Below are 12,791 nucleotides of genomic sequence, written 5' to 3'. Positions count from 1 at the left end.
TGACAAGAATAATATATAAAGATTGGCCAAATGCGAGCAGGACCGCACACAGAATTCCACACAAACTTAATTATGTACATTTATATAGTTCATCCACCCTGGGAATTGAGAATCTCAATGGTTTTCGCCTGTTTTTGATAAAGATGCTGGCAAGATACTGGTCATGAGGATTCCAAGACCACATCAAAATCTCCACACTAGTTCTTCAGACTAGCCTGGACATACAAAAAGAATCAGATAGGGGCTTCAGTTTATATGTATTGACATAGAAGATTTAGTAAAACATTTTTATTTACTTTTTAAAACAGGACTTCATCCTGCATTTTACGTTTGCGTGTAGTAAAGTTAGTGTATTTGGCCTTTGATGGACGATGAATGCAACGTAGGTTCTACTGGCAAAAAGAATTTTTATGCGATATAATTATAATTTAACAATTTTCAATTTTTTTTTACTTTATTTGCTCTGTGAAACGTTGCTTCTTGTCCAATTTTGTAATTCTACATCAACAGGAAGTACCCTATAGGTTTTGATGAGTGACTTCACAAGTTTCAAAATATTTTACATAAATGGCTGAATCTTTTGACTGAATTGACTTAGGAGCTTAAATGTTTTACACTGCCAAGGGATTACAGACTTCAGTCTGTGATATAAATCTGAATCTGATACGCCAACTTGTTCAAGAGAAAAGTGGCTTGTAACATATGGGCAAATGGACAGACAGATGATAAAGGACAAAAAAAATACTTGTTTGTGTTACATAAATACAAATTAACAATTACAGATTTTTTCCTTTACTCATACTGTTAAATCTTGCTCCTTGCCAAATTTCATGATTCTAGGTCAACGGAAAGTACCCTACAGGTTTTGATGAATGAGTTTTTGAGTATCAAAATATGTGACCTAAATAGCTGTATCTTTTTATGAATTGACTTAGAAGCTTAAAATTTGTATGCTGTCAAGCATCCATAGACATTAATATGTGACATAAATCTGCCCTTATTATGTCTACCTATTCCTGAGAAAAAGGATTCTTAACAGTCAGACAGACAATAAAGCAATCCTATAAGGGTTCTGTTTTTACAGATTCAGTCACGGAACCCTAATTATTTTCAATATTTCCAACTAATGTCATTCATTCAAGTAGATACTTTCAATCTTGTATTTTTATTTATAGATATGCAGACAATCATGTAGTGATCAAAACTATTAATCATTTATGACAATTTGTAACCGAGACTGATGAAGTAAATATATCTAACCATTTACTTTGATATTTTCTGTCACCGTGGTCATACAGTACTGAAGTTCACAAATGACATCAAGTCATAAAGCAATGATCCAATAAGCACCTTGGTACAGCATAATATGATAGACAGGCTCCAGCTCTTGGCTGTGACACAAATGCATTTACACAGCAGAAGTGTTCATCCTTTTCTGTGTTTTCTACGTAGTACATTTACTAAATTTCGTGCATGTTTCTCTGTTTAAGAGAGTTAATCTCACATTTTTGTAAGTGTAAATTCAATCAGTCTGTAGTGCATTAGTTGCCCATTTGTTTTGTTTTGTTTTGAAAGTAACCGTCCATTCATTTAGTAAGCCAGCCAGTCTGGCTCCAGCTCTCGACTGTGATACGAGTGTGTATGCATAGGAGCAAGTTAATTGTTTATCCTTTTCTGTGTTTTCCACTTGGGATATTTATTAAATTTCATGTGTGTCCCTCTTTAAGGGGTTAATCTCACAGTTTTTAAGTGTAAATTCATTCAGTCTTTACAGCAAATAGTTGTTCACTGAACAGCCAGCTATGTAGCTCTTTTAACACATCAGCATCCATTGGTGACACATCAGGAGTGTAGCAAGTCGCATCTCTAGGACTGTTTGCTTTCATGGTTCACTTTTTCAGTTAGTCTTGCTAGGATGGGTAGGATGTGTGTATGCTGTGTGTGGATACAGAAGGAGCAGGCCGCTGTTTGCGAACAGCTGAATGTGCCGTTGGCTATGGTCAGTCACCTTCAGGCTGCTGCCATCGGGAGTAGTTGTGGTAGAGAATCTGGCACATTGTATGGGACACCTCAGGTGTCACTTGTCTTGCCCATGGGCTCTGCTCCTGAAGCAGCTTCTAGTGCACATAATGTGGTGGATCTGCCCTCACAGTAGGGTGAGAGGTGAGGTGGTAACGCATTCATGCCACTCGAGGTAGAGGGCCAATGTGGAGACTGGCAGCCTGGCCTCACTCATTCATCTTGTGAGTGGACAGGTGGCCACTCCTTGGGCAGGGTCCGAGAAGGCACATGGAGGAAGGGGTTCACTGGTTATTGGGAGCTCCAATGTTCAGAGTGTTATGGAGCCCTTTATGCAGATAGTGTTCAAGGTAGGAAAGAAAGCCAATGTTCATCCAGTATATCTGCTGGGGGGGGGGGGGGGGGGGGGGGGGCTCTGATAAGTGGAGGCATCCAGACTGCCGTATGGACTACATAGAAATAAGAATACCTGGCATAGAGAATCAACTTAAAGATTTGAAAACAAATAAATCAACAGGTCTGGATGGAAACCCAATTTGATTTTGCAAAGAGTACTCTAGGGCATTGGCCTCTTTCCTAGCTTGCATTTATCATGACTCTCTTGCCCAGCACGAAGTCCCAAGAAACTCTGAAAAAAGTGCAGGTGGGTCCACTATCTAATAAAGGTAAAAGAATGGACCCACAAAATTACAGACCAAAATCCATAAGTTCTGTTTGGTGCAGAATCCTTGAACACATTCTCAGTTCAAATATAATAAACTTTCTTGAGGCTAAGCAGCTTAAGTCCACAAATCAGCATGGTTTTATAAAGCAAGACTCGAGCGAAACTCAGCTTGCCCTTTTCACATGCTATACTGAGAAATATGGATGAAGGGCAGCAGGCAGATTCCATATTTCTAGATTTCTGGAAAGCATTTAACACAGTGCCCCATCACAGACAGTTAACGAAGGTACGAGCATATGGAATAGGTTCAGAGATAAGTAAGCGTCTCAAAGAATATTGCCCTCGACTGCGAGTGTTCATCAGAGACGAGGGTATCGTCAGGAGTGCCGTAGGAAGAAAGATAGAAGGGCAACAAACACTAAGATGGACAAAAGTGGGCAAGAAAACCACAGAGAGACACAAGAAACAGGTAGAAGGGATAATAAGAGAGCAGATGGCTGTGGCTGGCGAACCACGAGAATTAACAGTATAAGAAAGCCACTTTGCACCACATTAAAACCTCCAGCCTAAAACCACTAGGGTGGAGGACACCGAGGTATAAAGGACAGGTGTTAAAACTTAGATCGAATGATAAGACCAACCTCATGAATAAAAAGTAAAACCAAAGCAGCCAATGAGGCGTTGTCTGCTAAAATTAATGATAACGAGTCCGGTAACTAAAGATTCCGTTGCAAGGCAGCCAAAGGAGGACAGCTCAACAATATATGGGCCACTGTCAGCTGGGCGCTGCACCGGCACTGAGGTGGGTCTTCACGGCACAGGAGGTAGCCGTGGGTCGCCCATGTGTGACCAATGCAGAGCCGGCAGAGATCCACAGACTGCCTGCAAGAGGCCCACATGGAGGACTGCCACACATTGGGAATATTTTAGGAAAGAGTGGTTCACATGTAAAGGTGACCGCATATCGGATGCTGGTGTGACCTATTCTCGAGTACTGCTCAAGTGTTTGAGAACGTACCAGGCCGGACTGAAGGAAAACAATGAAGCAATTCTGAGGAGGGCTGCTAGATTTGCTACTAGTAGGCTTGAACACAACATAGGTATTATGGAGATGCTTTGGGAACTCAAATGGGAATCCCTGGAGGGAAGGCGGCGTTCTTTATGGGAAACATTATTGAGAATTGGCATTAGAAGCTGATTGTTGAACAATTCTACTCCCACTAACATACGTCATGTGTAAGGACCATGAATATGAGATATGAGAAATTAGGGCTCATTCAGAGACATACAGACTGTCGTTTTTCCTTCACTCTATTTACAAGTGAAACAGCAGGGGAAATGACAAGTAGTGGTACAGGGTACCCTCCACCACACACCTCATTGTGGCCTGTAGAGTACCTATGCAGCTGTTGATGTAGGTGTAGATGTAGACAATCATGTAGCATGTCAACTAGTACTGAATGGGAAGGTAGACACAAATCCATAAAACTAAAAATGCTAAGAGAAGAGCAATAGGTTACTAATGGCCTTACAACAGCACTCAGCATACAAAAATCAGAGATAAGTACAGTATAAGCAGATATAAAGATGTTACAGGATAGCTGAATGATTGCTCTGCTGAAATCTGGGAAAGATAGAAACAATACAAAGAATTTTAAAATTGTCACACAACTGTTTCAATTTTATAAGTTATGAGCAAGATTGATTTTAAATCACCTTTTACCAGTTGCTGGATTATGCACTGATAAAAGCTGTACAGTACTAATGCTGAATCTAACACAGTTCATAGAGAATAGTTTTGAAGTTTGTAAGGTAACAAGAATAGTATTTGTTGATATGTCAACACTGTAACTATCAGCTGCACCTAGTCCAGATCTACAGCCCGAGCAAGGATTGTAAGCTAATCAGATTCATTGTCACTCTCTTGCACAACAGCAGGTTCTCCATTGATTTCCAAGGGCAGTGCAGTAAATGGAGAATATAGAAAAAACGCCCTTTTACATCGAAGTGTGACTGCTCCTGTTGCATTCAATATACATACTAATGAACAACTTATAGCCCAGAGCACTAGATTCTTATTGTATACCGAAGCTTTTACTCTAATAACCCAGAGCATAAGCTGTGAATCAGTGGAGAGTGTGTTCAAAAACCCTCTTGAAGGTCTGTCAAGATCTTTCATTTGAATGACAAGGGAGACACTCACAGGTAAAAAGTAGTATGGTCAGGAGTCGAGTTTTAATACAGTGATCTCCAAAATACCTACGACTGAGGCTTGTCAGATACTTTCTTTAGAAGAAACACTTCATGAACTGCAAGTCAATAGTTTCTACCATGAAGAATCTTCTAAAAAAAAGTGACTGAATCACAGTGGGGTAGTCAGTCTGAAAATATCTGCACACAAAGAAGAAAAGAGGAACAGAAAAGAACTCATTTTCTGTATGTGTGTGATGTGTCCATAACATATGGATTCAAGTGTTAATTTTAGACCAGGCACTTCTACATCTACATCTGTACTGTGTACACCACAGTGAATTGCATGGAAGAGAGTACATTCAGTTGCAATACTTATAAGGGTTTCTTCCCATTTCATACTGAATATTTGTGTAGACTCTTCCAGATAGTGCTTCATTATAGGCAACTCCATCATCTGCCAAATGTCTGATGTTATTATAAATACCATCTGCAAGGCTATTAACATGAACAGCAAGGGTACCAAAACACTTCCCTAGGGCATCCCCGAATTTACTTCTACATCTGGTGTTAATCCCCCCCCAAAGATAATGTGCTGTGTCCTCCCATGAAATCCTCAAGCCCTGAAAAATGTCATTTGTTATCCCATATGATCATAAATTTGATAATAAGCAAAGGTGAAATGCTGAGTCAAAAGCTTCCCGGGTGTTTCAGTGTTGACTGTGTCCTTATTACTGCACAGAAGAGGGTCTTCAAGAAGCAGAAGACAACAATCTGTTTAACTGTGACCAACATATGTTTCACATTCTAGAATAAACACAGCCACCCCTTTTTGGCATGCAGACGTCATTCATATTGATTCTAGATGTAAGATGTCACTTATCTCACATGATCTATAGTTTATGTTGTTGGAAGTTAAAACTTCAGTCATCTGGCTACATCAAACTCTTTAATCCCATTTTAAACAATAGTGATGGAAGTTTGTGCTGTATTGGCCCTTCATTTATAGCCGTTAAGATGTAATGAACTGTGCATGCACAATGTTAACAGATACTTTAAACTTTATAGATTTAATATATGGTCATAAATCAGATCCTATCTTGCAGATCCTACCATCCCCATTTGTCTAACCCATACGAAACACGTGTTATTTTGAACAGTGGTGTCCGAGTTATAACTCAATCTGAGCTCTAGATGTGTATCTCAAAAACGATTTGAAAACAGGGATTATGAAATAGAAAAGATTTGCAAGCTCCTCCATTTTTAAAAAATACCACTATATAATTAAGATAAAATGCAAGTAGAATTACAAATATTGAGTTTCAATTTATAGATCAAAAGCTTAAGTTGTGAATGACACTACAAGTGCTAGGCTTGGACTAAAAGAATATGCAATATTGCAATGAATAAGGACAATGTCAGCATGCTTAGATGATGTATGTGAAATCTGATAGCTATGGGTCAAGCAGAGTTGTATATTTTGTTGCTGACAGTGGACAGCCCAACTGTGTGTACCCACTCACACTGGATCCACCTGGTATACCTGATACAGCTGCAGATACCTTTAATTGGATTTGTACTAGTGCTAACAAACAATTCAGTACAAATGAATTAGGTTTCAATGAACTTTAAAAAATTGATATTTCCACAAAAACAGTTTGCAGAAATGTTCAACATAGTCAGATTCCCTCCCAAATGAGGGAAATTTTGACACATGAGAGATTTTCTTATTCTCTTTGGAAGAAAGTCAGCATCAGGAGGAGGGGGGAGGGGGAATGGGGGGGGGGGGGGTGGTACAGAGAGAGAGAGAGAGAGAGAGAGAGAGAGAGAGAGAGAGAGAGAGAGAGAGAGAGAGAGAGAGTGAAAGCTGTGCACCTATACCAGTTGCTATGTTATATTCATATTTCTTTGGTCCCTGACCACAATAGAACACCACACTTTACCGTATTTACTCGAATCTAAGCCACACTTTTTTTCCGGTTTTTGTAATCCAAAAAACCGCCTGCGTTTTAGAATCGAGTGGAAAGCAAGCGGAAGTTCTGAAAAACGTTGGTAGGTGCCGCCACAACTAACTTCTGCCGTCGAATATGTGTAGCGCTACACAGGCATGCTTTGTAGGCACAAAGATAAATACTGGCGCCAAAACCTCTGCGTCAGTAAATAAATTAAAAAAGTGGAAGACGAACTTTTTTTCTCCGCCCCGAGTTTCGACCACTGCATTTTCATACATTATCCAACGAAGTAAATACAAATTCAGTATTGTTTGTCCATCTTCGAATGTAGCAGCATTTCAATGTACTACGAAAATCTGACTGGCAAGACTGTTTGTGATGTTTGTCAATATGGCCAACTCTACATTCTGAATTTTTTCCTACCTGTGAGAAGAGATGGTTGCTAATAGGAACTTGATGAATTGTGAATCACATGCAGTATTCTCTTCACCATAAGAATAATATGAATATAAACATTTTGCCATGTATTCTTTCGTGTTTGCTGCTATCTCATTTAAATCCTGTCTGTCTAATAAACTACGAAACTAGAGTGAGACAACAGCAAACGCGGAAGAATATACGTATCGTGTCATGTTTATATTCATATTATTCTTATGCCTAATAGTGATACAGTCAGAAATGAAGCACGGCAATCGACTATATTTTTAAATCTAAGATGACTCTAATATCTGTACAGAATGTAATGTACTAAAGAGGCACCTGCAAAGATTTTCAAACGGAGAAAAATTTTTGCTACACTCTCGTTCAGAACATCTTCTATCATATGCAGTCTATTATTTGGTTCTTGTTGATCATTATCAAAGAAAGCAGCAGTGTAAGTAACAACAAATACAGTCTCTTGCCATTGTTTCGCTAATGAGACGCTTCCTCTCCTTTTTTTTTTTTTTTTAATTGTAAGCGGCAGTAGCGCGCACAAAAGCAAGCCATGCTGTGAGCGGCGACAGGCCGTAAACACGTACTATCAGAATGCGACAAGCAATGCATGACACAGTACAGTAATGCATTTTCAGCTTAGAGTGACGTAAACATCAATAACAAAGAAAATGGCACTTATCATATCAAAGCAAAATAAGCAATCGATTCAAACGAGACGAAGCACGTGAAAAAGGAAGGGTACCCGTATAAATACGCATAGAAATGGCTACCTGGTAAAGCTTAACTGCTAAGCTTACGACTCACACCAAACTATTGTAGCTGTATAGTCATTCATTCGACCTAAATTGTGTCTCATATTACAATGGACCAACTTTGTTTCGATTTGGAGGTGCAGCCTAAAACTTTTCTCTCCCCTTGAATTTCAAGTCTCAAATTTCAGGTGCGGCTTAGATTCAGGAAATTTTTTTTTTCCTTGATTTCACGTCTCATTTTTCAGGTGCGGCTTAGATTCGAGTAAATACGGTAATTAACATTCCACTGGCAGCAGTGAGCAATGCTTTTATATATCCTGAAGGCTAAACATCAACAACATGTTAGGTGCAAGCCTGCCCACACAGAAAATGAGTCACTGCGTGATAGGTCCACCTGTAACTCTGTATCACAAAATAGGAAATTTCTCAGTGTCTTTAAATGCTGGGTCCCACAAGGCAGTGGTTAGTGATGAGTGCAGACTGCACCTTGTGAATGGTTGTCAACTCAAAGAACACACAAAGGCTAAATCCAGTGAGGACATGCATTCAGTGAGGCTACGCATTGAGCAGTTGGTTATTTACATACCTGAGTGTTTCCAAGTGGCATGCGATAGGTGTAGCAAAATAGTTCGACAATTGTGGCGATGCCTGGGGCAACATCAGTGCCTCGATGTTTTGCAGAGCTTCCTGTAAGCCTGCCGATAAATATGTTTATGTTTACCTGAGTGGACACACACCAGCATTCTGACAATGCTACGCTACAGCATAGTTTCCAGAGGGTACTGCATATGGACACAATACCTTCTTCCCCTTAAGGGAGGGATGGTGGGCCATCTCAGGGCCTTAGAGACTGAAGGTAAGGGCACATCCCAAAGATATGGCATGCAAAATAGCTCTGGTGTGAAGAAGTCGAGGAGCCTATGTCAGGTGTTGGCAGCTGATGGGAGGCAATTCTTGATCAAGGGCGGCTGCTTGTGACACAACAATGCTAACTAGCCAGCAAGGGTTGCCATGAAATGTAGGACAGCTTTGGGTGGGATGTGAGATGTAGGACCCTCTCCTTGAAACCATCACAGGTACTCGAGACGCAAGTACCCGGCCAATGCTGTGATCTCTGCAGCAGAAAAACCAGAAATATAAGCAAGGAGAAATGGGGCTACGGGAAGCAACTTGGTGAGGATTCAGTGAGAGCCAGGCATGACCTCTAAGGCAACAGCGCACTTAGAATGCCGAGCAGGGGCAGCTGATGTGGGCAGCCAATGGAGAGATGGAGGGTGGGCCAGAAAGGCAGGCAATGATGGTGTGGCAGTGGGATGGAAGGCAGTCCAGCGTGTCAGGCAGATGGGAGCAAGCTGTTTGGTATGACCATGGATGACTGCGCCCTGGAGACAATGGGCATCAGTGGCTGATGGAAGAGTGGCTCAACCAGCACCAACCATCAGTAGGATGACACCAGGTAGTCCAACAAGGCTGGCAGCTGGGAGAAGCTGCCAATGTGAACTTCAATAGGTAAGCCTTTAGAGCAGACAGAATAAGCCTGGGACTGAGGGGAAAAGGCTGTGTGCTTTGAAGGTATTAAAAATGCGGCACAACTGGCACAGAGTCTGGAAATGGAAGGTGTGAACAAGTAGAAGGTGTAGGAGTGCTGAGAAATATACGTGAACACAGGAGGCAGATAGGTGCCGCAGTGACTTGGAGGTGGCCATATGGGCTGAGGTGTGGCCAAGCCAGCAGTGGAAAGTGCAGGGGTTGATGAATAACAGGCTGGTGAGATACTGGCAGGGCACCAATGGGCTCAGCTGGAAGGCGATGGGCCAGTGAGACGTTGGCAGGAGGCTGACGATCTCAGTTGGGAAGCAATGGCCTGGTGAGATGTTGACAACAAGTCAACAGGCTCAGGCAGAATTGGTGATGGTGGCATCACCAGCGGCACAGAAACCGGAGGCCCAGTATGTTAGACCATCAGCTAGTTCCTGCTACTAATAAGGCTAGTACACCGTTAGCTTGTTACATATTTTTACGAGCTTCAAACAGGAGCGACTGCAGTAATGGATAGGAACTGTGATTGTTGTGTACAGATGCGAGCCGAGTTGGTGACCCTTAGCTAATAGCTCCAGGCTGCTTTGGCTTCCGTCACACAGCTTGAGGCTGCTGCCAAGATGCGTCACTGCTGGGGATTGAACGCAGGGATGCCAGGGACATTGAGCACGTCCCACGTGTCCTCCGATCGGTCCACTTCTGTGGCCGCCCCAGGTACTGCCTGCACTGAGGTTGACCCCTCACCCGGGGCCAAGTGGGAAATGATTCCAAAGTCTGGCAGGCAGCGAAAAACTTTCTGAGGGGCCGATCATATCGCCTCCCCAGTTCATTTGACGAATTGACGAACAGGTTTCGGGCGTTATCTGTGGCGGACGATGTCTCTGAGCCGGTTGCAGTCGTCCACCCTGTTCCAGAGGAAGATTCTTAGCCTGCAAGGTCTGGCCATTCACAGAGGGCGGGTTTGCTGGTAATTGGGAGCTTCAACGTTAGGCGCATAATGTGGCCCCTTAGGAACATAGCTGCCAAGGAGGGGAAGGAAGCCAGTGTGCATTCCGCGTGCATTCTGGGGGGGGAGTCATTCTGGATATGGAAAGGATGCTTCCAGATGCCATGAAGAGTACAGCGTTTAGCCAACTGCAGGTGCTGACTCATGTTGGTACCAATGACATGTGTTGGTTTGGATCTGAGCAGATTCTGTCTGGTTTCGGGCGGCTAGTGAAAATGGTAAAGACTGCCAGTCTTGCTTTCGAGATTAAGGTGGAGCTCACCATCTGCAGCACTGTCGATAGAACCAGCTGTGGTCCTTTGGTGAAGAGCCGAGTGGAGGGTCTGAATTAGAGGCTCAGGCGGTTCTGTGACTGTGTACGCTGTAGATTCCTTGACATCAGGTGGTGGGTTTCTGGGTTCTGCTTAATAGGTCAGGAGTCCACTACACACATGAGGCGGCTACACGGGTAGCGGGGGTTGTGTGGAAGGGACTGGGCAGTTTTTTTACGTTAGAGGGTCTCAGGGAACCACAGAAGGGACATCAGTCTAAAAGTGGGCGGGTAAAACACAGTAAGGTAGTTGTAGAAACGATTGGTTTTGTAGTTGTAAACTGTTGTAGCTGTGTTGGGAAAGAACCAGAGCTCCAAGCCCTAACAGAAAGCACTGAAGCTCAAATAGTTGTACGTGCAGAGAGCTGGCTAAAGCTGGAAATAAGTTCAATCGAAAAATTTTTCAAACAATCTAACAGTGTTCAGAGAGGATAGATTAAATACAGTTGGTGGTGGAGTGTTTATTGCTGTCAGATGTAGTTTGCCTTGTAGCGAAATTGAAGTAGATAGCTCGTGTGAAATAGTATGGGTAGAGGTTATACCTGTCAATCAGACTAAACTATTAACTGGATAGTTTTACCGATCCCCAGACTCAGAAGATATAGTTGCTAAACAGTTCAAAGAAAACCTAAGTCTCATTTCAAATAAGTACCCCGCTCATACAGTTAATAGTCAGTGGTGACTTTAATCTACCCTCGATATGCTGGAAAAATTATACATTTAAAGCCAGCAGCAGGCGTAAAACGTCATACAAAATTGTACTGAATGCTTTCTTAGAACATTATTTTGGACAATTAGTTCATGAGCCCATTTGAAGTGTAAATGGTTGCAAAAGCATACTTGACCTTTTGGCAACAAATAATCATGGACAAATAGTGAGTATTGTGACAAATACAGGGATTAGCTACCACAAGGCAGTTGCTGCCAGGCTGAATAGGGGAGAGTGGACCACATTGAACCATAAAAAAAATTTCTCCGTGTTACTCATCCAATAATTTTATTACAGAGTTGTGATGTACAGATGTTACAGTTTAATCATTCAAGTATCAAATGGCCTTATATGATTGCATTGTCATTAATTGTTTTTTAGCTGCACGCCTTTGAATAAAATTTGGTAAATGGTTCATTGTGCCCCACATGTTGGGTACAATGAACCACTTTAAACAGGTTCATTGAAAGAACCTATTTAGCATACAAAGTAAGTGTAAATATACTTTAAACATAATGTGTACATATATTCCATGTGTGAATCATATAATTAAATCTGTAGGCACACAATCATGTTACTTATTTTGGAATTACCGAACATCAATAGACTCGAAGCTGATTCCAAATTTGAAATATGATTTTTGTCTCTTTGTCACACCACCAGTAGCAGGTCGTGGAAGGACATAAAGTATGTTGCTATCTGGAACAAAAGCTTCATCCTTTACCGGAGGAAAATAGAACTTTCCTCCTATTTTTTCACTTTTTCTCAAAAATGATACCTGATGGTCTCCTGCATCATCCTTCGGTTTCAAAATCTTCTCCACATAGTAAACCGGTGTTTTGTTTTTCAGTTCAAATTTGGTCAAAACGAAATCATCTGTTTCTAGTAATTTGTCCCGGTCTTCAAAGTTGTACTCGGATTTACCAGACACATCCACGTTGGCATTGTTCTCTTCATAATGCGCCTCACTAATGTAGTCATCTGATTCCTGCTCATAAAGCTTCCAGTTGACCTTTTTATTGGGATGTCTTGTGGCTTGCAGCAAATATTTCTCTGTTATATCAGTTGCAATTAAACTTCGTCCTCTCTTACATTTATTGCTCTTCTTTCTGTCCTCTGCTTTTGGAAATCCTCGAATTATTTCAGGAGAAAGTCCATTAGGAAAAGCTGTTTAGGTGTTAGGCACTGCAGATGGTCCTGCTTGCTGCAGATCTT

At 41.7% G+C, this 12,791-nt stretch overlaps 1 protein-coding gene across 2 annotated transcripts in view; it reads right to left on the bottom strand.

Annotated features, from left to right (window-relative positions):
- The window catches only part of LOC124789967 (PAN2-PAN3 deadenylation complex catalytic subunit PAN2), a 297,298-nt gene that overhangs the window by 56,523 nt on the left and 227,984 nt on the right, over window positions 1–12,791 (bottom strand). The gene's annotated exons all lie outside the window — the stretch shown is intronic.

Source organism: Schistocerca piceifrons, chromosome 3, assembly GCF_021461385.2.
Source record: "Schistocerca piceifrons isolate TAMUIC-IGC-003096 chromosome 3, iqSchPice1.1, whole genome shotgun sequence".
NCBI classification, from domain to species: domain Eukaryota; kingdom Metazoa; phylum Arthropoda; class Insecta; order Orthoptera; family Acrididae; genus Schistocerca; species Schistocerca piceifrons.
Note: the sequence above shows the minus strand (reverse complement) of the source record. Positions and strands in the feature narration are given on the sequence as shown.